Genomic DNA, 26,780 nt, shown 5'->3' with positions numbered 1-26,780 from the left:
AACGACCAGGGTATTTTTTTTCAAAAAATCCAAAAACACGTCATTTTTGTTTGGGAGGGGGACAACTTTTGCCCCAAAAATGATTGCCAAATCTTCAACCCTCTAAGCGGGGGTGTCATCCCCAAACTTTTTTCAAATGGGAAGAGGGTTAAGTGGCACCGCAATGAAAAGAGCTTTCTATTCTCTATATTTCCCTGTTGGGTTTTTGAAAATCGGTCGAGTCATTGAGAAAATATGAAGGATTGAAATTTGAAAAGTTTACGGTACATGTCTCTAATTTTCAAGATGCTATTAAAGATGATTTCCAATTAAGTTTTATATACTTATTTATGAAAAATCCTACCATTATCCATAAAAAATGTACTATAGGTAATTAGATTTAGTAATTTAACCACCTATAGAGAATTATTGTTTTAATTAATACGAAGGATTTTTGAAGCAGTAAAAACAAACTTTTTACTTTTAAGTTACTTGAAGATTGCAATATTATGCTATATAATACAGGCCATAGGGTATAATAACTTATGTCACCATTATGTGGTAATTCTTAAGTAACTTAAAGAAAAGTAATTAAAACCTTTGTTTATACTGATTCAAAAATTCTTCATATTAATGAAAAACAATAATGCTAACTGCTTATATTACTAAATTTCGTTTCCTGTATACGTATAAATTTGTATGTAAAAATAACATTTAATAAACGGTTCTATTTCACGTATGAATTTATAAAGAAAAATAACATTTAATACACGTATTTGGTCTACGTGTAATCCTAGTATATCAAAAATTGCTAATATATGTTTACCATCTTGTATAATATTGGTTATAAAAGGAATATAGAAACCTTAGGTATAACGTTCAAGTCGCGGACATTTCCCAGTTTATAATACTTTTGACATATCTCAATTCAAAAATCATTTTGACGTAACATCATTAACTATATTGATATACTTTAGTGTGATTAACAACATAAGGAAACCAAGAGCACTACTAGGCCACTCTGTAAGTGCATAAAATATGCAGTTTACCTAATAGTGGTACTTGATTGTCGCCGAGGAAGATGCAACTAACTGGTATAAAATAGTACCTATATGTCGTAGTTCCTTATTAAACTACGATTAAGAACGCTTTCGACTTTGTAAAATTCCACTGGATAATTTTATAAAGAAGATTTTCGTAATCGATGTGATATATTGTAGGTAGTTTCGCTTCAATAAAGCTGTTTAAAAAGTTGCCGAAACGAATATAATTTGTTTATTTTAATATGGCCAATAAAATGCAAATTAGCTTCCAATTTTTGGTTTTCTCAAGTAAATTTTTAATACCTAGTACAGGTAACAAATGGAATTTATTTCGTTGAGTTCAAAAAAAAGTTATTGCTCTTTAAAAAAAAACGACACCATGTAATGCGACAACTGCCATGACACTTACATGTAAAAATTTAACACAACATGTTAAAAATAAAATGTTAATTTTTATATCAAACTTGTTGCAATGGTTTGTAGATTTTTTTGTCATCAGATCATTTAGAAAGTCTATAAAGTTACTTCGAATGATTTTTTGTTGTGTATAGGCCATTGTATCAAAGTGAGAATTAACATTTTTCGTACAGAAGATAAGTTAAAATAACAGCATTGGAAAATATTTTATTTGATTCATTTTTTCTTGTGCCATTCCTACGAATTTTTTTTATTTTTTTTTCGAAAATTAATTGAGAATGAGTTATTTTTGAAAGTCCCGGTATAATTATGAAACTTGATTAAATAGATGTTAAATTGAATTCAAATTTTTTTAAATTTTTTGAATATTTAATTGCCTGATCCTACTTTTTGCATATCATTAGAAGCTTTTTGGTAGAATATCGTACGACATTATGATTAATGATATTGAATGACATGCTGAAGAAAATCTGTGAAAACTATGTTCAATAACTAAATTATAAAATATTTTCCCATTGGTTGACAATTTTTTGGTACAACATGTATATTTTTTTGTGGAGACCTAATAATAACATATCTTAGAATAAATAGACAGTATATAATACGGTATGATCGAAAAAAAATGGCGTCAGCGATGGCTATGAAATGAAGGTCGCTGTCATTTTATATGTAAATTTATATGGGAAATGTCATTGATCGTCATTTCCCAGCCAACTGGACGCCGTTTTTTTTCGATCATGCGGTATATGTATATAGGATCCTATATCTCCTATGCGGAGCAAAGGGCTTCAGTGAAAGCTCTCCATCGGGTTCTGTTTTTGTCAGTTGTTTTTGCTTCCTTCCATGTTGACCCTACTTGTTGAAGCTAATCCAGTATGGAACGTCTCCATGTTTGAGCAGGTCGTCCTTGCTTTCTTTTTCCTTGGGGATTCCACTCCAACGCTGATCTCGCTATATTACTATCAGGTTTCCGCAAAGTGTGACCTATCCAACCCCATTTTCTTTTGCGGATTTCAATGCCTACTTCTTGTTGGTTTGTAAGATGAAGCAGGTCGGTGTTATGTATAGTGTCTAGCCAAAAGATTTTCAGTATTTTCCGCAAGCAGCGATTGATAAATACCTGTGGACGGTTGATGGATATTTTTGTCACTCTCCATGTCTCGCAGCCATATAATAAAACTGGTATGACGTTGGAATTGAATATTCTTAATTTTGTTTGTATGGAGAGTTGACGGGAGGTCCAAACTGATTTTACTTGGCCAAAGGCTCGCGGCGCCTTCCTGATCCTGCTGACAATATCCGCGTCTGAGCCACCGTTTGCTGTTACAATACTTCCAAGGTAAGTAAACTCTGTTACATTCTCGACATGTTTGATTCCTACATTGAATGGAGTGTTGTTGTTTGTGTTAATGCGCATTGACTTTGTTTTGTCGATGTTTATGCTTAATCCTACTTCGTCTGCTTCTGTTTTTAGGCGTCTGAGCATCATTTCCATGTCTTTGAAGGATTGCGTTGTGAGACAGATATCATCAGCATAATCAAGATCCGTCAGATGCGATGTCAGAGTCCATTGTATTCCCCTAATGTTTGCTGTGGCTTTAGTCAAAACGCTGTCGAGCACGATATTAAATAAAAGCGGCGATAATGTGCAACCCTGCTTTACTCCTGTCTCTAAGTTAAAACTGTCGCTGGTTCTACCGTTGTGCAGCACATTGCATTCTGTGTTTCTGTAGAGTTCCTTGATTATATTAATTAGTTTTTCCGGAACACCTTTTTCTTTTAGAGTTTTCCATACCATCGCATGGGGATACTGTCAAAAGCTTTGACGAAATCTATGAATAATAAGAATAAAGGTGACCTAAATTCTATTGACTGCTCTATGATAATGCGCAATGTGTTAATATGGTCAATGCACGAGTGGTTCGGTCCGAAACCAGCTTGGTTCTCTCTCAGAGTAGGCTCTATATAGGAGTTTAACCTTAAATGAACTATAGAGGATATTATCTTGTGAATGGTGTTTAACGAAACAATACCTCTCCAGTTGTCACAGTTAGTGGTATCTTCTTTTTTAGGGAGTTTAATAATGAGACCCTGTTTCCATTCATCTGGGATGATGTTAGATAAGCTCGTGTAATTAGAGGATGCAGTATGTCTGCTGCTGTGCTAGGATCTGCGTCAAATGTAAAATGGTGACAATAAAACATACAAAATACAAAAAAAATAACTTTAAATTAAAAATTATAAAATGTGCCTATTCTTTTGAAGAATTTCTTCCTTGACATATCTCTTGGGCAAAATCATAGGTAAATAATAGTAAATTCGAATGGTCTTCGTCTTAAAAAAATACTAACAGGTGCAAAAAAATGTAATAGGAGTTTTGATTTGATTTTAGTAATTCATTACATTATATATACAATTAAGTAAATATTATTTTCCAAAATGTGCCGCCCTAGGCAAGATAGGCAGCTGCCTTGCTGGAAGGTATACCAAGTACCAGTACTGGAGACCTCGCAGCAACATTCCGGAAAAGAATTTTATGTGAAGAACAAGAACCCGAGACCTCCACGGGGCAAAAAATGAGAATAAAATTCTAGTAGTCAAAAGATTACTGGAAAAGAAGTTTGGCCATCAATTATCTTAGTGAATTGTTCAAACTGCGACATTAAAATTAAAATCAACGCAAAAAAAGTTATTAACAAAAATATTCGTTTATAGTGTCATTGTTAGTGGTAATATTATTCTGTGAATTACTGTAAAAACTTTTTAATAAATATTTAAATAAAACTTTCAATTCAATCGAAGAAAAAAAATTGTGTACAACACGCGCAAAAAGCATATTTGTTGCACTCAGTATGATTGCAAAACTCGTGTTGTGCATCAAATATGTTCTTTTTGTATTAGTTACACAAATAACCAATACATCTAGTAGCAAAAATATTAAAAAATAATAAAACTATAAGAATCTAAAGAGTCAAATAATTTAGGAACATATTTTTTTGAAATCGTCAAAATCGGCCCACTATAACAAATAATAAATAATACGTTGAACTACAAGAAATAAACTATAAAATAACAATAAATAAATTACTATAAAATATATAAACATTTTAAGTTGTTCGTTTACCGTGTCGGTTATAGTAGTATTAGTTTAGTAAAAAATAGTATTTTAATGTTAGTATATGAATGAGCACGTACTGGTATTAATAATGTGCTTCGTTCCATTACGGAAGAGTGTAAATTTTTTAGAATGATCGCCAGACTATTACGGTTGACGGCCGCGGTTCGATTCACACAGCTATTTCTGTGTTTTCTACGGCTTTTAATTGTTTGCACACCTTTGTTAGATTAATATTATTTGTAAGAATTGTACACGTTGATCAAGTTCTATAAGATTGAAAAATTTTACAACGAATTTAAAGGAAGAATTCAGAAATTCAGAATAGAATTCAGAATCGCGAAATTTTTAGAGTCTATTACGCTGTCACTCTCAAGGGTCGGGTAAAGCGAGTGTGTGGCCGAAGGAAATAAATATTATATTTCAGAAATCTGCCTAAGACTTTCTGCCACAGCCCGATCCTGTCGTGTTAAGCCACACCCAAAAATTCCAAACATAGTTCAGTCATTGGGGATTTTTGCTTGGAAAAAAGTCCGGAAGTTTTGCAACTTTGCAGGTTTATAGGTTTTGGGGTCCGTAACTAAAATCCAAAAAATGCACATTTCCAGACTGGCCGCCGGCGCCGCCATCTTGCCAAGATGGCGCCCAAAATCGGTATTTTGTGAATATCTCGAAAACTTTGCGTTTTTCGTAAAAATTTAAGGAGAGCAAAATTAAAGAAAATAAAATTTTCTATAAAAAAGGTTTCATGAAAATTTTCGCTAGTCAACCGTTTAGGCACAAAATCCCTGGAAATTTTACAATTTTGCGTAAAATATGATATATTATGTATAGTCGATTTTCCGAAATCAAATGTCGATTAGGGTTCACTATACTCTGTTTTTTTTCTCAGGTAAGATTTCCACAGACGATGACAGAAGAAAAGCAGATGACGTCCCATACCAATCTATTTATTTTACTAAAAAAAGTTTCTAATAATTTTTAAGTTGTCTATGGATGGGTTTAAATATAAATGCGTCATGCGTCGTGTCTTGTTGTTTTTAACCAGTTTTATTGGTTTATTTAAAAAATGACAGATCGTATTTCAATTTTATTGGTTTGACGGAACGATGAACAACAAACGGACGCCGATGCGTATGAAGTCGCCTTTAGATTTTTGTCATTTTTGACGCTTGTCAAAGTCTTGCCAAATTATAGGTTATAATTTCGTGTCAACGTTTGTTAAATACTCTGCGTTTTGGAAGATGATGCATTTTGATTCGTATTATTACGTGTGTTTTGTGTCTTTTGAAGTCAAGTGGAGGAAAAATCGAGTGAAAATTAACTGTAGACCCATAGCACAGTACATGGTTAATAAATACTCGCTGCCCAGGCAGAAAGTCTTATACACCAATGAAGTTGCCATCGATAAAGTTTGTATACCATTTCGTCGTAGATAAGTGCATCTCGTATATGGTAGAAGGATCAAACTAAACACATATTAAAAACTGGAGCAGCTGTAAAATATCGACATCACACGATAGGTAAATAATGGATTTTAGTACTGCAGAAAAATAATGTCAAAAGGTATTGGTTTAAAAAAATTAAGATTAAAGTTAATTAATAACCTTTAAGGTATAAAATTTGGTAGGTGTTATTATTAATAAAATATACTCTGTTTTTTTTTCTCAGGTAAGATTTCGACAGACGATGACAGAAGAAAAGCAGATGACGTCCCATACCAATCTATTTATTTTACTAAAAAAAGTTTCTAATAATTTTTAAGTTATCTATGGATTGGTTTAAATATAAATGCGTCATGCGTCGTGTCTTGTTGTTTTTAACCAGTTTTATTGGTTTATTTAAAAAATGACAGATCGTATTTCAATTTTATTGGTTTGACGGAACGATGAACGACAAACGGACGCCGATGCGTATGAAGTCGCTCTTTAGATTTTGTCATTTTTGATGCTTGTCAAAGTCTTGCCAAATTATAGGTTATAATTTCGTGTCAACGTTTGTTAAATACTCTGCGTTTTTGGAAGATGATGCATTTTGATTCGTATTATTACGTGTGTTTTGTGTCTTTTGAAGTCAAGTGGAGGAAAAATCGAGTGAAAATTAACTGTAGACCCATAGCACAGTTCATGGTTAATACTCGCTGCCCAGGCAGAAAGTCTTATACACCAATGAAGTTGCCATCGATAAAGTTTGTATACCATTTCGTCGTAGATAAGTGCATCTCGTATATGCTAGAAGGATCAAACTAAACACATATTAAAAACTGGAGCAGCTGTAAAATATCGACATCACACGATAGGTAAATAATGGATTTTAGTACTGCAGAAAAATAATGTCAAAAGGTATTGGTTTAAAAAAATTAAGATTAAAGTTAATTAATCAACCTTTAAGGTATAAAATTTGGTAGGTGTTATTATTAATAAAATAGTTTGTTTTATTTACCTATGTTGTTTTATTTATTCCTGTGGAATATTACAAATTTGTATTTGTACATAAGTTATATTGATAAATATAGTCATAAATGCGGGTAGTTTCATAAAGCTTGAAAGTAAATAATAGTTCTTTTTTATATTTTTTTTGGTATGTAGTGTCTTGTTCTTGTTTGTTTTGTATTAACAAATACCGTTTTTATTAAATAAAAAAATAACTCGATTACATTTTTTCAGTTTATACAGTTTTTTTCACAATATTTTGAAGTAATCATTTGTCATCTTGTCAATCAAATTTTAAATATATCTATGCGTTCCAGTTGTACCAACTTATTTCTTTGTAAAATAAAATAAACTACTTTGAAATTAAAATGACAGACACATCTATCACTGTCAAGGATCTTCTCGTTGGACAGACTATAAACTAGTTTTAGTTTAGTTTCTTCAATTTTGTTATAAAACAGTGGCGTATCATTAATTCGCTCATTAATTTAGGAATAATTAATTTTAATTATTGAAAATGTGTACTTGTTTCCACACCACCCAAGAGGTAAAGTATATGGCGCGTTTATTTTAACGTGGTCTCCCCGGAGGCCTACTCCACTAGATAAATTAAAAACTTTAACTTATCTGCACAAGCCCGACGGATCTGGCTCATGGATGTCAAAGTCGATCGTGTCTGCTGTGCTGGGCTCATCAGGGTGGTCTCTCATTACGTCCCACTCTTCATCTTCAGCCGCCAGAGGGATATCTACAGGCAAGTCCAACTCCTCTTCATCGGATTCATCGAGTGACACTTCAGTGACGTTGTCACAGGATTTTCGCTTGCAGTATACACAAATCATTGAACATTTTAATCCTGCTTTTCTGCATCGGCAGGCTTTACCATAGTCGTTGGTTTTGCATTTACAGGATAAAAATGCCTGATAAAAAAGGAATAAAAAAGGGATTTTGGAGCTGGATCTTTCAACGTTGTGACTGGAGTAATGCCTGTTTTTGTTTTCTTCCAACCCCATTCATCGGCATCTTTGGTACAACCAGAACAATGCTGAACCTGGTGGTAAGTTCGCCATGAATGCTGTCCAGCACGACAATTAATTATTCATAAATTAATACGCGAATTAATGATACGCCACTGTTTTATGACAAAATTGAAGAAACCAAAACTAAAACTAGTTTTAGTGAACCCTAATCGACATTCGATTTCGGAAAATCGACTATACATAATATATCATATTTTACGCAAAATTGTAAAATTTCCAGGGATTTTGTGCCTAAACAGTTGACTTTAGCGAAAATTTTCATGAAACCTTTTTTATAGGAAATTTTATTCTCTTTAATTTTGCTCTCCTCAAATTTTCGCGAAAAACGTATAGTTTTCGAGATATTCGCAAAATACCAATTTTGGGCGCCATCTTGGCAAGATGGTGGTGCCGGCGGCAAGTCTGGAAGTGTGCATTTTATGGATTTTAGTTAGGGACCCCAAAACCTATAAACCTGCAAAGTTTCAAAACTTCCGGACTTTTTTCCAAGCAGGCCCCTTTTTTGATCCCCAATGACTGAACTAACACACGTGCTTTGATTAAGGTTTGCAGAGCTTCAGCATTAGCGAGCAATCTGTTACAAAACCATATAAATTATATATCACTGTAATCACAAAATTTCAATCTATTTCGGTATTGTAACGGAATTTTCAATTGTCTTTATTTTCAAGAAAATTTAGTCCACACATAAGGAATATTTTGTTGATGTTTTACCATCAAAATCTTAAAAATAAAAAGTTTTCTAAAAATGTGCTACAATACGGATATAGTATAACTCTTTATCTTTAATTTTCTTCTTCATTTGTGTAAATATACCTAGCCAGTTTTAAATAAAACGTTAAATGCCGAACGCTTATTTTGCTACTTTTTCGGACGAGTGAAATGGACTTTTAAAAATGTGAAAAACTCCAGGATTAGTTAGTGGTTAGTGGCGGATTAATAAGTTATAATCTAAAGAAAATAAAGCAATGTGTAATTTTGCCTTTTTGAATATATTCATGAAAGGCATGAAAGATAATACTCTCCAATGTTTTATATATCGTCATTTAATACTTTATCAAACACTTCAGACATTTCCTCTGTATCATTAAATCAAAGATAAATAACTAATATACAACAGAATATCAATTCGACATGTAAGTAGAATCGCAATTGCAGAGCAAAATATTTTACTAATTAAAAATAAAAGTTGTTTAATATTGATACGGTCACTATAAACGTCAATAGGCAATTGGTTATAATTGACACCTAACCTAACCTAACTAAAATAAGTGACTTGGTTTTACATGACTTCTCACAACTTCTTGTAGTGAAAGAAGGGCGTTGTAGAATGTAGAATGAGTTGAAGGGGGGGGGGTGTTATCACTGCTACCTTAAAGATCTATTGTGTCCCCCTTCCTTGAGTTATAACTCGTCATACAGTCTATAACAACTATACTTGAGGATTTTCCTGTGGCTGCAGGGTGTATACACCCTCCTTAGGTTGGGGTTCGTGCCCGTCGTGCCCTTCACAGTCAAGGAGCTTGTCTCCGGCTGAGGTACCCGTGAGGTGGAAGCTGAAGGATCTATTTCCATTTTCTCCACCCCTTTAACTTGGTCTCTCCTTTGACCTGAAACTGGTGTTTTCCCAAATCTATAATAAAGGATAAATCTCTCTTGGATTTGAGATCAATCCCTATTGTGAGGACCTGACCATGACCCTCCTCACTCGAATTGATGATTCGCCAACACGATATCCATACATTGGAGTTCTGAGTCCTGGACAAGGTAAAGTAAGTGACTTGGTTTTTCAACTTTTTGTAGCGAATGAATTGCGTTGCGAGGCATTTATTTCCATTGTATGTTTTTTCTGTTATTATTCATTTATTCGAAAACTGACAACATAAAATTAAAGTCTTTTTTTTACATTATGTCTGGGTTTATTAAACTGTATAATATTAACATATTCAATATAACACTGTAATAAACCATGCACAAATTGCTAGTTTACTATTATTTGTTCACTGTGGCGTATTAAGAACTCTTGTCATCACATTAAAAGTGCATTACAGAACTTATACCATTTATGATATATAGGCATAGTACCTAATTTATAACTGCTTAATGCAACGTCACTTGCAGTTACCGATTCAAACGATTTGAAAAATAATTTAGCCATTGTGTAAAGGAAAATAGTTCCAATGTTTAACAAAAATAGAAAAAAATAAGAATGATTGTAGCATATTCATATCTGAAAAAAATAACGGCTACTACCAGTAACTCCTAAAAGATATATCTTCTAGGAGTTACTGCTACTATTTAATAGAGGCGTCTGTGCCAAATAGAGACTGTAGACTGTACTAAATAGAGGTGTGACTTACATAGATAAAAGAAACAAATTTAGATTCGAAAGTGCCTATTTATTGTAAGGAGAATGTAAATACTATTTTGCGCTATTCTTTACAACGGTCGCTCTCCAAAGCTTTTGATAATTTCTGAACGGTTTGGTTTTTTGCGGAATTATGTCGCCAAATATTATTTATTCAAATTTATTATTATTTTCTTATTTTTTAAATAAAATACATTGTGTTGCATATAAGAAACTTTATTTTATATAAGGGACATGTATGAAATACTTATAAAACATTGGAAACCGACGTTATGTCACAATCCACGATGGTTTTTGCATTTCACAGTTCACACAGCTTTTTAAGTTTTTAATGCCACTTTTTCACAATTATCACGGGTTTGAGTAAATAAAATTTAAATTAAACTCACAAATTTCAAAATAATTATTGCTATCTTTTGCAATAATTACTTTGAAAATGGACGCTTTAAACACTTTTCGCTATTTTTTCACGAGGGCGATTTAAATTTTGAAAGATTTTATAACTTTTGAAGATTCTGACTATGACAAGAGAAAATTATTTCTGTTCTTGTTTGGCGGTTGTTCTTAGCAGCCGCTATAGCAGCGCCCTACAGCGTAGGTAGGTAGTACCTACCTTTGAATAAGAAGACTAAGGAAGGAGCATAATGCTATCCATGTATTCATGCATGGTGGGCGGAAAAGCCGTCATAAAAGCTCTCTAGGGTGGGGATCCTTGACAGTTCTGTTTGACGATTCATTTGACACATTTGAATTTGATTTGAAATTTTGTGGATTTGTCAGTCTTTACGGAGCTTATTTTACGTTATTTATTATTTATTCTACTATTGATAGTTGTATAAAGGTAGTAAATCTAGATGGAAATTGTGGCAGAACTTAAATTAACAGTGACACTATCGCAATTTATCGAAAAAGACTCTAAAATAGTTGGTTGTGTAGCGTGCGGTAGATCTCGGCAAAAATTGAGTGAAATAATGGAACAACTTTTCGCTAGTAAGTGACTATATAATATACATACGTGTAGTAAACCGATCATTTATGAAATTCACTTAAATTAACTAAATTATATATTTTTCTTGCATTTTAGCTTTTATTTATTACTTGTCAAAGATTAGATGTCAAAGAATTTAGATACGTTAATTTGACTCAAGAATTTGACTTACCTGCTTCAGTAGCGTATCGGATGTTTGTGTTAATAAATACTTATTATAACTTATCTATTTGTATTAGAATTATATATTTTTATAACAATTTTAATAACTACCAACATTTATTCAGAACGTAAAATAAAACAACAAATTATTGAGTCTACCCCACGTCTACCCTACATCATAGTTTTACATTTTTTAAATAAAATTAGAACGGCACTGATAAACCGGAATTTAAAGTCGGCCATATTTGAGGCCCATCGCGGTGTACCTAAGATTTTTGATATGCTCCTTCCTTAGTCTTCTTATTCAAAGGTACCTACCTATGCTCCAAAACAATTAAGTTTTGGCGGCAAGCCGAGCTTGCCAATCTAAACTTGTGTTTCCTTTATCTATGGTTACTTATTTCAGATACAAGTATTTGAAATACAGATACCTATAAAATACAAAATACGTATTTTCATCTTATATTTGAAATATTTTTTTTTAATTTCATCTTGTATCTTGTATTTAGATACAGTTTTTTAGTATTTTAGTATTTGATAAATTATTACCTATGCATATTTTTTACTTTACTACATTCAATCATAATATGGACCAAGTTTTTTGACAGTGAAAGGCATCCATCATTCAACCCTATTTCTCTTTGTATTCTTAATATTAGAATTTTAAATTTTGAGAAACAAAGTAAATGAAACACAACAAACCGTTTTCTATTAATCTACATATAAAAGGAATATATCATGGTCAATATTTGAAAGTGCCCCTAAGGAAAGTAGGACGCTGCAACGAAATTCTCTTTAATGATCGAGAAAAATTCCACTGACACTTATTAAATAACACGCCGCCCGTATAGTTTTTAGATCGGTACGGATTTGCCTTGAACCACCAAACATTAAGAATGTTGCTTAAAAAACAACTGGTATGTTTACGTCTTTGTTTACATTGAGAAAGGGTATACAGGGTGCTCCTAATAGACGTAATTCGTTAATTAAAAGTAAGACCTAATAGACGTAATTCGTAAATTAATGCTAATTCTAAATAAAGGTGCCAAATTTGAACAATCTTGAACAAGCCGATTTAGACTAATTTAAGAAAAACTGTATTTATTTTAAAACTAAATCTGAACAGGAAACAATGCAAAACCAGGCAAGTTAAGTTGTCAAGCTTTGATTTTGCGAATGTCAAATTTTATTTTCTAAATGTTAGGCTTTTGCCTCATTTGAACATGTTGACAATTTAAGATATATTGACATTTGACTGGTTTTGCAAGGTTACCTGTTCGGTTTTAATTTAAAAATACAGTTCTTACCAAATAAACTTTTAGTCGAGTTATTAAGCTTGACCGGTACAGCGTTGTCCATTTTTATACATTTTCTTTTAATCAAAATATTTTAGGAGACAAAAATAAATTAATTTCAAATATATATATATATATATATATATATATATATATATATATATATATATATAATATATATATATATATATATATATATATATATATATATATATATATATATATATATATATATATATATATATATATATATATATATATATATATATATATATATATATATATCCCTCCTTTTTTATTTATATTCGTACAATCCTCTGTTGACAGGTTTCTTTCACTCATCGCTTTGTGTACGCTTTTTTGCCATTCCAGTTTCGGTCTTCCCTGTTTTCTTCTGCCCTTTGGTTGCCAATTGATTATTTTCTTGGGCCATCTAGTGTCCTTCATTCGCTCTACATGTCCGATACCAGATCAGCTGCTTTTTCTCTATATCCTGTGTTATCGTATCTTCTATACCCATTTGTTGTTTTATGGTATTATTTCTTATTCGTTGTTGTCTTGAAATTCCCATTGATCTTCGAATGACATCCATTTCTACGGCCTCTATCCCCTTCTTGTATCTCTCAGTTATTCTCCATGTTTCTGCTCAATACAGGAGGTTGCTCTTTATCATGGTTTCATATATATTGAATTTTCTTCGCTTTGTTATTGATTTGCTCCATAATATTCCATTTAGACATCCGATTATTTTTTTCGCGTTGATAATCCTTTTCTCTATTTCTCTGCCGTCAGTTCCAGTGTCATCACACTGCTTAATTTTGTGACCGTTGTCCAAGTTCAAGTTTCCTTCTTGTGCGCCTATACATAGATATTTTGTTTTGACTATGTTAACTGTCAAGCCCCATGCTCCGTATTCTTCAATAAGTTTTCTTAGCATATATTGCATATCATCTTTGTCATTGGCAACTATTATTTGATCGTCTGCGAGTTGAAGTGTGAACAAACATTCATTGTCAATCTCTATGCCCATACCACGGATCTTTCTTTTCCAATTTTTTAAAGCGACTGCAACGTATATTTTAAAGAGAGTAGGGGAGATGCATTTCAAATATGTAAACAGTTATTATTTACATCAACAAAACTTACATTCTCAACAGCACTTAAGGGACATAAAGGGCCATTACTACCGCTCCCCCGCTTTCCGTTTATATTCTTAAAATATTCTAATAAAGCTGCGAAGAGTTTTTTACGGCAATTAAGCTATCTTGTACCACTTCGCACTAACATAGATTCTAAAAAAAACAATGTTCGACTGCAAGGTCCGCTAGTAGACATTTAAAAGCTTAAAATATCACAACACTATTTATTTAAATCAAAAAGTCGCAATACAAAATGAAAGTGCCAAAACGAATGACAATGTCAGGAAATAAATGACAGGACAGACATTTTTACACACAGACGAGACAGCAATCTGAACCTCCAGCGCGAAATTTAAATTCCAGTTATAGTCCTAGGACAAGATCCTTGACAGTGATAGATGTGTCTGTCATTTTAATTTCAAAATAGTTTATTTTATTTTACAAAGAAATAAGTTGGTACAATTGGAACGCATAATTAATATATTTAAATTTTGAGTGACAAGTGATTACTTCAAAATATTGTGAAAAAAAACTGTATGAAACTGAAAACATCTAATCTTGGTTAATTAACTTTAATCTTATTTTTTTCTGCAGTACTAAAATGTATTATTTACCTATCGTGTGATGTTATTTTACAGATACTCCAGTTTTTGGTACCATATACGATATACGAGATGGTATACAACTTTATTTGTGGCTAATACAACTCTCTGGCCATAGTCTCTGGCAAACTGTATCTCTGGCGGTCTCTGTGCACCGAATATTAACTCTAAACTATGGTCTGGGTCAACACTTAATTTTCCCTCGAGTTTTCCTCCACTTAATTTAAAAAAAAACACGAAACACATGTAACAACACAGTCCAAAATGCAAAATGCAAAATATTTATCATTTCTATTTGACATAATTTGACACTAAATTATAACCTATAATTTGGCAAGAGTTTGACAACTCTCAAAAATCTTAAGTCGAGTTCATACGCATAGGCGTCCGTTTTTCGTTCATCGTTGCGTCAAACCAATAATATTGAAATATGATCTGTCATTTTTGAAATAAACCAATAAAACTGGTTAAAAACAACAAGAGACGACGCATGACGTATTTATTTATAAACCCATCCATAGTTAACTTAAAAAATATTAGAAACTTTTTTTAGTGAAATAAATGGATTGGTATGGAAGTCATCTGCTTTTTTTCTGTCATCGTCTGTCGAAATCTTACCTGAGAAAAAAAACAGAGTTATAATCAGCTCGGCGCCTTATATGTCCATAGTTGGCATCCATGAATTTAAAAATCACGCCCTCGATTACGTAACTAAAAATTTAATTGATATCAAATATAGTTACAGTTTTTCTTAAAGTAGTTAAAATTGGCTTGTTCAAAATTGTTCAAATTTGGCATGTTTATTCAGCGTATGCAGACCTTTAAAAAACTATTTACGACTTCGCTATAAAATCAATACGGGAGCCATTATTTCGAAAGTTCAAAATTTGCATGGGATTACCTATATTTCCAACGTCGATGCGTCACCCGGTATAAATCATTACTGATGTCGTATAACTACTTGTATGTTATTATTATTAATGCATTAAAAAATTGTATTAGAAAGTTTTCTTGATTTTATACGAGTATATCAATTTAAAATGAATTATTATTCAATAGTAAAATACTTCAAACTTGGTAGTCAACTGGTTTGGTTTATGCAATATACGAGTAATCATCAATTTACTTAATATGCTTAAAAATAATATTTACTGTTCATTGTGTACTCAAACGAGCTTTTGCTGTTGAACAGTTGTCTAAACCAAAAATCAGTATGCAAAGAATGTCCTTTTACAATGCAAACATTGCAAATTAAAGATTACCCGCTTATTAGTCATTTTTTAATTCCATATACTAACATAACTGTAAAAAAGAATTATACCTACTAAAATATGCACATATCTATCTTTATGAAGTCGAATTTCAAAGTATACTTAGTGTCAAGTGGTGTAGAATGAGGCATTTTTTAAAGGTTTCATTTTTATTTATAATAGGGTGCTACAAATTCGAGGTACGAGCGTTGGTATCTTGGAAACCGTAATAGATTCGAAGGGGGGGATGTTGAGGGAATCAAAAAACTAATGGCACATTCTCATAGCCACTTTATATCAGGGCTATCTGATAGTATTTTTAGATTTTCAAATTAGCTGATAATTTGTGAGATACAGAGACCAACTTATTTTTTTTAAATACGGACCTGCATTTTATATTTCAGGTTTTGAAAGAACTCTGTCTCATGAGTACAATGATATGCCACACTTAATATTATTTTTGTGTTTTGGACATTTGAACACAATTTATTTAAACTAATGTCAAGTCCGGTTATGTTTTCTTTTCTAAATATTTAATCATGAATAGATTTATATAATATAATACGTTACAATATTGATAAGGTTTCCAACTTAACAATGACGTGGGGTAAAATATTGAATAAGGAAAATCAAACGCAACAAAATAATAAAAAATAATATAAAATAAATAATATAAATATGATATAATATAAACAATCAAGTTATTTCTCCGGAAGATGGATTTGAAATGGTGGAGCAGTATAATGGCGAGGTTCCTGGATCTGTCGCCAAAGAGCGAAGAGGGGGGAATTTCTTGACTTCATTTGTAAAAATGAAATCAATACATTTCAACATTTACAATAAATAGTACAAAATGCATTCGGAAGTATAGAAGAAGATATGTTCAAAGAGCTATAAATAAGATTGAACGAGCGAACCCATTCGAACATGTAGAGCATTAGAAACTAGTTTGTAAAAGTTGATTTTTTATAATTACTACGATTAATATTATGTTTATTATTAGATTAGATTAGACATTGAGATTTCAAATTCACAATAAAAAGAGTTAATAAGAATATCTTTAAATTGCTAACCTAGACATTATTTATTTGAATCTTTCAAATGGCTCGATTTTTCTTATACAATGTTAATTAGCGCTGATCAATATTGTTGCGATGAATATAGTCAGATTAAATAATTTAAAAAACCAGAGTCGGACTTAAAATTATCTTAAATAATAATCAAATAGTTTTGTTATTGTTAAGGTACCCAAAATAAAAAAGAATATCAAGTGTGGCATATCACTGTACTCAGGAGACCGAGTTCTTTCAAAACCTGAAATAAAAAATGCAGGTCCGTATTTAAACAAATTAAGTTGGCCTCTGTATCTCATAAATTATCATCTAATTTGAAATATACTCTTAGATAGTCCTAATAAAGTGGCTATCAGAATGTGCAATTAGTTTTTTGATTTTCTAAAAAGTAACGACAGGAAACATAAAATTAAGTTTTAAAAAATTCGTTTTTTTCCAAAAAACTCAATAATCCTTGATTTTTTAAAAATTTTTTGATGGCGTCTTGGTGAATATCCCAAGGAGGCAACTTTGGCCCATTTTAACCATCTTCGTATCTATTACGGTTTTCGAGATACCAATGCTCGTACCTCGAATTTGTAGCACCCTGTATAGTTCAAACCATTTAAATACAAAATTATTTCTCCTACAAAAGTACGCCTAAAAAAGTCAGCATACAGAAAAGAGTGTCTCACATTTAACCCATAAAAAGTCTAAAAATGAGTAATGCTGTAGAACACCTCATCACTGAGCCGTCTCAGATACTGGCTTTATATGCTATATATTTTTAAACACTAATTCAACAAGTAAATTAAAAAAATGAGAAAACCGTCAGATTAAATTCATTTATTTCTTATCTCGTTTTGATTAAACTTTCATTATAATGGAAAACGAATTTAAATATCGTCAAAAAATTGACATTCCTAGTTAACAACCTATAAATATTCGAATTTCTAAAATTGCCAACCAAACGGGCAAAATTAGAATAGAAATAATTAATTATTATTTCAATTATTGTTTATTGCTCTGTACCAATTATATTTATATTATGTAATTATTAATATATTTTCTGATACCTATTACAAACATTTTTTTTACAAACAAGACAGTTAAATGCTAATTTAGTAGATATATTCCTATTAAAAATTTACTGGTAAAATAATAATAACAGATAATTAAATAGATAATATATTATGAGATATTAAGTTTAGAAATTGATGTTATCCTTAGGTAATATTAAATCACAACATATACAAAAACAGAAATAGCTAATCAATGCAAAAAAGCGAATTTTTTTTCGTTAAGTTGAAGTGTTATATTTTTGTTATTTTTAGCCCTATTTTCATATCAACTAATAAAAATAAATTAATAATTTATTGTATTAATAATAAATAGGATTTTTTTAGCAAACTATATAAATCTATCAACTTTAATTCGTAAACTCAGTTTTTTATAAACTTTAGTATTTGGCTGATTATACAGGGTTAATTGAATTTTCCCAAAACAATATTTTTCGATCAGAATACCATGTCTCCTGAGAATTTTGTTTTTGACTCATGTCAACACATACCTTGGTTAGTTTTTAAAAGCGAAATGAACTTGCCACCAACAATTTGCAATTTTTTCAACTTATCTAACGTCATTACTTTATGATGTTATTTTTTAATATCACGAGGTGGGCTTTGGAGACTATTGTCGTAATGCCATATCGTCACTGTATTAGAACTTTATATTAAAATTTAAAAAAAACGTTAAAAAGTAACGATACAGGCTTGGTTTTAATAAATAGTAGTAACACTAACAGAACTAAGGATATCTATTAAAAAACACAACTGTAAATAACGAAGTGTACAAAGTACAAACAAACAAAAAACTTGTAAAAAAATACTCTTATACTTTGTATTGCTTCCACCGGCTGCTATAACTGTCTGTAGAAGTCGGTTATACTGCCAATGAGCCTGCAAATATATTGTTATATTTTCCTATCCTTCTTCAAGGACCTAGAGAATATTCATAATTTCGACCATCTTTAACAAGACCAATGATTTTTGCACAAGCTTCGACACTAAGAACCATATTAAATCGTACACAATAATAGTCACCAAAGCCACCTCGTAATTATGAATGATAACATCAAAAAGCAACGATAATTGAATAAATTGCAAAATGTTTGTGGCAAGTTCATCTTGCTCTTAAAAATTAACTAAGGCATGTGCTAACATTAGTCAAAAAACAACATATTCAGGAGAAATAGTTCTGACCGAAAAATAATGTTTTAGGAAAATTTGCTCACGAAATTATTGCACAGGGTGTTTTAAAGATAGGGTAAAATATAACTCTTCGATTAACCCTCTATAATAAGTCAAATACTAAAGTTTTCTTACTAAAAAAATATCACGCTTTAAACTTAACGAAACATTTTTCCGTTGCGTTTTTTTTTGCTAGAAATAAATTTATTCGAAGACCAAAAGAAAATTAAAAATATAATATAATATAATATAATAAGAAAAGTAAACAGTAATAGATTAAGGTACTTACCGAATACAAAACAAACACAAAACAAGTAGGTTGTTGGCGTTAGGTAGTACTAAAGATGTTGATCACCGGAGCACAACTGGTCACTTATGAAACTCAACTATTTCAATGAAAGCTGCGGTTCGGGCGTATAGTACCGCCGCATCGACATTAAGAAGTAGAGGAACCACTTTGAGGCGGTTAAATCAATCGATTTTTATCGAAAGATGATGTTAAATAAACAAGGCGGCGACGGTCGATAATGTACAGGGTGAGTCGAGGATAGAGTAAAGTCCGTTTACTCAGTTGTAAAGTATGGTCGATATAATACAAGAATCCTCCTTGCACGTTTGACACTAGTGATTTATTTTGCGCGGTTCCCTTATACGCGGTTTTATTAATTTCATATTAGGATATGTTTAGATACAGGGTGAGTTTTCTACGATGTTCTCTATGGGTATCTTGGAAACTACTATTGAAGCTAAAGAGTCGGTCAAATTGTAAATTTCGGCTATCTTAAAAATGCTCACTAATTCCATTAAATCTATTTTAGACAAAAAGTTTTCAGATAAAAGTTGTAGATAATCACATCCTTCATGAGATTGTGTTCTCCGTTTTTTTCTAATGTTTGTTATTTTTGATATATGACACAAACACACATTTTTGTAATTGGAAACAATAGTTGGCCATGACTTAAAAAAAACATTATGTTAAGAGCTTTCCAGCGGTATAAACTATAATATATTTTTTCGAAAAATTACTAAGTTATAGCCAATTCTTATCTTTTTTGACTAATTTCACTTAGTTGGGATAGTATTCTTATTCTATTAGGATTTAAAACTTATAAAAAGACTATAGATAATATTTTATTAAACGGTTCTTTACAATTTACATTAAACAACTTAAAATTTAAAAACTAATATTATTATATACACTTTAAGTTATTTAAGCCAATGTTAAAATCCGGCATAGTTTTGATTACATAAAATTATTTTTTTTTTGAAAACTGAATTACAAGCTACAGAATGGTCAGTCGACATTATTAAACTTCTCCTGTACTGCCTCTTCGAGTGCCTGTCTTGATTCATAACTTTTCTTGTACATTTCAATGAAAGCTTTTTGTTGTTAACCATACCGCACAAAACAATCTAAAACGGATAGTTCAGGTGATCGAGGAGGCCTATGCAATTGGTCCACCTCTTCCTATCCCTGAGTTTGCATAATTATGATATAAACTTGCGTGCATAGAAATTGGCCCCCTGTAAACTTTTGACTTTAACTGTGTCTTTTAGAATCTATTTATCAGACCAAGAAAAAAATATGAGCTGTTTCAAAGACAATTTAACATGCTTTAATATGAGTATAAATTTATCTAAAGTACTTATCGTTTGTACTTATGCGTAGAAATGTGAATGAAAGGCATTTGTATTGTGGTGACAATAAGAATAAAAAACTTATCAAATATTGCAATTACTACTTTACTGTTACTTTGTAATCGAATTTTGCACATTGTTCTTTCATTGTTTGATTTGTTGTGTTTCATTGTTTGTTTAGTGTTTCAATTTAATGCATACATCACGGAAAAAAGCTGCCAAAGTAATCGCTTTAATTGAAAATGGACTTAAACAGAAGCTCGGCAACTGCATATGACACGCAAGAGTGTGTGAACGATATGAGGAGACTCGATCCTTTCGTAGGCGACCTGGAACTGGTGGAAAGAGATATACAACGGATCGTAATGACTGCTTTATTGTGTCAACAATAATAAGAAATCGGCATCTTAATGCTGTTCAGGTGCAACAACAGCTCCTTGAAACACGAAGAGTGACTGTTAGTCAGAGGATAGTAAGACAAAGAATGAAGAAAAGTAACATGACCCCCAAAACACCCGCAATTGGTCCAAAACTTACCCCAGCTCATCGTCAAACACGCCTGCCTTTTGCACGGAACATCTGAATTGGCCACTAGAACAATGGGAATGTGTTTTATTCTCAGATGAGACCAGGATATGCCTCTATGGTAGCGACCGAAGAAGTAAAGTGTTCCAGAGACCAGGTGAGCTATTCGCAGAATGCTGCATTGAGGAGCGGATTGCTTATGGAGGTGGTTTCTGCATGATCTGGGGTACAATTTCTATGACTGCGCGAACCGACCCAGTTTTAATCTGTTGGGACGACCGTCGGCACGGGAGAGGAGGTTTAACTGGTGCTAGGTATATTGAGGAGATTTTAGCAGTTCATGTGGTACCTTACGTCGATTACATTTGAAGCGAATTCACTTTTATGCATGACAATGCGAGAGCACACACATCAAGAATCGTACACGATTACATTTCAGAAGTCGGTTTTCGGGTTATGGAATGGCCAGCATGCAGTCCAGACTTAAACACGATAGAACATTTATGGGATGAGCTAAAACGAAGGATTCGTACTAGACAAAGAGCCCCAACCTCTATCCCAGAGCTCATTGTTGCAGATGGCTTAACATAATGCAAGTTGATATCAAACTTGGATTAATCTATGCCAAACTGTATGAGAGATGTTATAAGAGTAGGTCATACTCCATTATTGAAAATTTATTTTAGTTAATTGTCAATCAATAAATAAATAAATAATGGCATACATCTTAGTAATAAAAAACGATAATTTGTTTCATGCATTAATTTAATAATTTTAATCCAAAGAAACCAAAATACAAATTAATATCTCTAAACTCTTTTCAAAGAATATAAAATTGTCTTTCAAACAGTATATATTTTTTCTTAATCTGACAAATATATTCTAAAAAATATATAGTTAACTTCAAAAGTTTATCTTGGGCCGATTTCTATGCACGCAAGTGTATATGTAAATATCTTTTTCCATTTCTTTTATTATGAGGGGGAACGTCATAATGAAAGTCATGATGGAACCACTCTATTGATGGCCAGTCTCTAAATTTAACTTTTTTAACATGTCTTGAAAACCGTCCTCTAAAAAGCGTAAGTAACGTTCACCGGTCAATGTATCCTCGAAAACGTATGGTCCAAGAAGAGTTGAACCAATAATTTCACACGCTTTTCTTCATTTGAAAAATTCATATTTACAATTTAGTTGCGTCTCGATAAAATATTTTTCTTTGGATGTGACAGTTTGACATCTCTGAGAGGCAACGACGCGACGACTGAATTTGTTTCCATGGCTATTCCATGTCTAACTAAGTGAAATTGTTTAAAAAAGATAAGAATTAGCTATACATACAGATTTGTCCTGGCTCTTTAGTTTCTGAAATACAAGGAGAATTTGAAAATGTTGCATTTTTTATCCCCGACTCCTAACATTTTTTAACAAACAACCTAACAAACCAAACCAAACAGTTACTAGTTTTAGGTATATAACATAATATTTAAAAAAATATAGAATTTTACCAGAATCTAAACAGTAAATATAATATAGGGTGTTGCATTAAAAAAAATCATGCTATATTTTTTTCATAAAGCACCCTGTATATTCAAAAATAATTTTAAAATGTGCATCTTAATATGTATTCTCTAAAACATTTAATTCTATTTAACATTTTTTTTTAATTTACAAAATAAATAAAATAATGAACTTTATAGTTGACTCACCCTATATACCATGTAGTTTTTTAACTTGTTACTTAGGTCATCGACATTTCTCTCAAAAATATTATTCTGTATTCAGTCTTAGAACAAAAAATATATTAATTGACTTTATTGTTTATATTTCTTGGGTTATTCAAAGGGCAAAAATATTGTTATTTTGAAAAACAATTAACTGTGTAAATATAGATATTTTGAAAAACATTTTAATTTCACTTACTTCAAAAATTGTGTCTTCATTCGTAATAAAACATATAAATGTGTGTGTATTAAAATGTTCTATTATGTTGAGTATTATTTTAATACTCGTAATACAAAAAATTCAAAAATACAAGATAGATAGATAATTTATTTGTTCCGAATAAACATAAGTTAAACACCCTCCACTATGCCCGAAATGTTTCTAAATATATTTCGTAAAACATTGCGCGAAGCATTTCTCGAAATATGTAATTCCATTAGAAATAAAATTAAATAATAAAAATATTGTAATTATATTCCTTCAGATTAACCGAAAAGTTTTGTGCTTAAATATCTGCTATACATATTATTAAACGCGTGTTCAAATATTAATCTTGTGGAATATATCAACATAAAACGAGATAGATATAATTAGCGAAATATCATCGTTAACAACAGATATTTTAGAGACGTCTATGTGTACTTATTTCACTGAAATTTATGAAAAAAAGTATTTGTCTCGGTTTTTTCACGAATAGTTTCGAGGCGTTTTCAAGAAATGAAAGTAGGTCAAGACAAACGGAGATAAGCCGAGACAACCGGAGATATGTCGAGACGATTGTGAACTGTAATACAACAAAAATAAACAGTACAGTATTTGAAAGACATAAAACATCACCCATAAAATATTTTTTATGGGTGATTTTATGAGCGACATCCAGCTTAAGCAAATCAATCCACTCATATGCATAGAAGGATGTAACAAAGTCTTCATCATTGCTCATCTAAAGTGTCACGATATCGCCTATAACTATATTTGTTTGATATTCGCACCAGACAACCTTGTAACGCCTGTTAAAAAATAGCGATTTAGAAGTGACCTCGAAATATTTTTTAAGAAATTTCGGTGCCAAAATACGTTAAAATAAAGTATAAATATGGACAATTCGAGGTGTGACAAAAATAAGGTCTAAATTCTTCGAAAATATGACTAAAAGTCTTGATTTTGGTATTTTTGAAATCGGTATATATTTTTTAATGTAAAAAATTACTATTTTTCAATAAAGCTACCGTGTTTAACATAGAAAATGTGTATTTCATACCCGCGGCTTATTTTTGTCCCGGCAACAAGGTTAGAAATTGAAGATAATTGACGAAGTTTTATTCAATACACAATCGCAACTTTGAGCACAGCATAATTATTTATCAACTGACAAAAACATATTCATGTTCTTTCCGAGGGGGAATTTCATTTTTTTCGAAGAAAAAATTATGATTAATTTAAAAAAATAAAAAGTTCCAAATTTATCATTTCAGTCAAAGAACTATCTACTCGACATAATGGGCGCGTTCAGGGAACACAGCCGCTGACATTCAGCGTAGAATTTCGCTTACCAGCAGCTTACGATATTCCCTAAACGGCACAAAGCAGCAGAAAGAACAAGAAACAGTAGCTGTCTCATGCGCTTTCTGTCTACTATAAAAATTTGAGAGAAATAGAAATAAATCGTCTTCGTCAAACCGGTCTATAATCGAATTTAGTCTTTAGAATAAAAATTATTTTGAAAAAATAATTATTATTACTGGCTGATCATTTAATAATTGGAAATATATTATTTGACAATACATTATTAAACATCAAATTTCTAAAAAATAACAGTTTATAAAAATAATTTTACCTATACACCTAAACAAAACAACTTAAAATAACGGGAACTGGCAGTTCGACCAAGTCACCTTTTACGCATTTTTTTCAATGGTATGGTACAAATAAAATTACTGAAGGTGTAAATACCCTACAATAAAAAAAACGATGACAGGGGTGATGTGGAGGTGAAGATTGCTGTTACTTTATAAGTAAACTTATATAAGGAATATTATCGATCGTTATTTCTAAGCCAATTAGGCGCATTCTTTTTCGACGTACACTCTTCATCAGACGGTATTATAATTACAATCAAAAGTTATTTATGCTGATTTAGATTTTTTCAGAAAGTAGTATTTTTTCTTAATTTCGTCGTATTTAGAAAATTCGACATGAGATGAAAATCAAGTTGAATTTTCTTTATTTCTTTAACTTCTTCGATCTCTATTTAGTCTATTTACAAGTCTTTTTCGAACGTTTTAGATTAACCTACTGCTTTGTAACTTTTTTGGCAACAAATATTTCCTATTTTTTAAAAATTCGATTAACTACGATTAAGTACAAACTTCAACAAACCATAAAAAGTAAACAATAAACTGAGAAAATTAAAGTTATTTTTAGTTATTTTACATTAGTTGGCCACGGATAAGAAAATAGATTAAGGCTGACTTGTCTCAGCCTAAATAATTTACCGCTGAGAATTTTGCACAGCAGCTGACTGTTGCTGTTCGTCAGAGTAGACCGTTTAGGGAAATCGCTTACTCAGCCACTGAACCGCTGACCGTCCCTGAACGTGCCCATTTATTTATTGTCAATAATAAATAAAAATGACATAATGACATGTATTGACTATTTCCGTTCTAAATTGAGAACGGTTGGTCATAGCGATTTTTACCAAGAGACATTTTTTACGTAAAAAATTACGGAAATTTATATTTTACACACAGTAGTTTTATACAGGTACGGACGAAAAATTATTACTCTTCAAAACAGTTAAAACACATGTAGGTGGCGCCCCCTAAAAATAGGTGTCATATTGACATCAAAATCAAATTTCTCATGTCAAAAAACTTCTTTCATCTAAATTTTGACTTAAAAAAATTTATAATAAGAAATTACTTTACAATTATTTAGAAAAAATCGAAATAAAAATGAAACTTTTACACCCTGTATCTCCGAAACTAAACATTTTAGAACATACATTTATGCGAACTTTTTTACTTATTTTTATCTGCATAATTTGCTGCCGGTGTTTCGGGAATACAGTTCGGACCATCCTGTATATCTAAAGCTAAGGGTTGGTTGGGCGAAGTTGAATTGACGGGCGTAGCCATGCGCCGGTTCTGTCAATCTGAAGATGAGGTTTTAAGAAGACATTTTATGTCAGTCATAGACTATCGCTAGAGAGCTCAGTCTCTAAATTGCTGAACTTTGTGAAAAGGATAGGACTGGAGAATGTGACCTAAAGATCAGAAGGGGACCACAATAAATCTGGAAAGGTCGCAGTGGTTCAGGATCAGCAATAGCCACCTCGAAAAATCTATCATTATAGCGCTCAGTTCATGTCAATCATTGTCTTTACACAACTATTCAATCATTATTGATCGCTCCGTATAAAACTAACTGTGTTACTTCCCCCATTCCAAAAGATCAAGAAGGTGTTTTTTAAAAAGAAAACAATTACGTAATTCCAAATCGATAGTCCATTTCAACTAATAAAATATGTATTTTATTTTATAACGACCATAACCTATAACACGAACAATAAAGTTGGTTGTCGGTTTCCTCAGTTCTGAAGATGTAACGCGTTCGCATCGTTTCGAAACGGATTAAATTACTTTCGACACTTATTTGAATAAATTTTTCCACGGGTGTCATAATTGTTAGAGGCAAGCAAAAAATTAATTATAATTAGAAAACGTTATTGTATTCGTAAAAGGACGATGCATAATGACGGA

At 31.6% G+C, this 26,780-nt stretch overlaps 1 protein-coding gene across 1 annotated transcript in view; it reads right to left on the bottom strand.

The window, feature by feature from the left end:
* The window catches only part of LOC115891161 (putative fatty acyl-CoA reductase CG5065), a 49,809-nt gene extending 30,210 nt beyond the window's left edge, over positions 1-19,599 (bottom strand). Inside the window, exon 1 of the mRNA XM_030911805.1 lies at positions 19,421-19,599. The gene's annotated coding sequence lies outside the window, so the exon portion shown is untranslated. The remainder of the gene's footprint in view (positions 1-19,420) is intronic.
* Between the last annotated feature and the right edge of the window lie 7,181 nt (positions 19,600-26,780).

The sequence above is a fragment of the Sitophilus oryzae genome, unplaced genomic scaffold (assembly GCF_002938485.1).
Source record: "Sitophilus oryzae breed Bouriz unplaced genomic scaffold, Soryzae_2.0 scaffold_1000_pilon_pilon, whole genome shotgun sequence".
NCBI lineage: Eukaryota > Metazoa > Arthropoda > Insecta > Coleoptera > Curculionidae > Sitophilus > Sitophilus oryzae.
The sequence above is the reverse complement of the archived record's forward strand: the minus strand, read 5'-3'. Positions and strand labels throughout refer to the sequence as shown.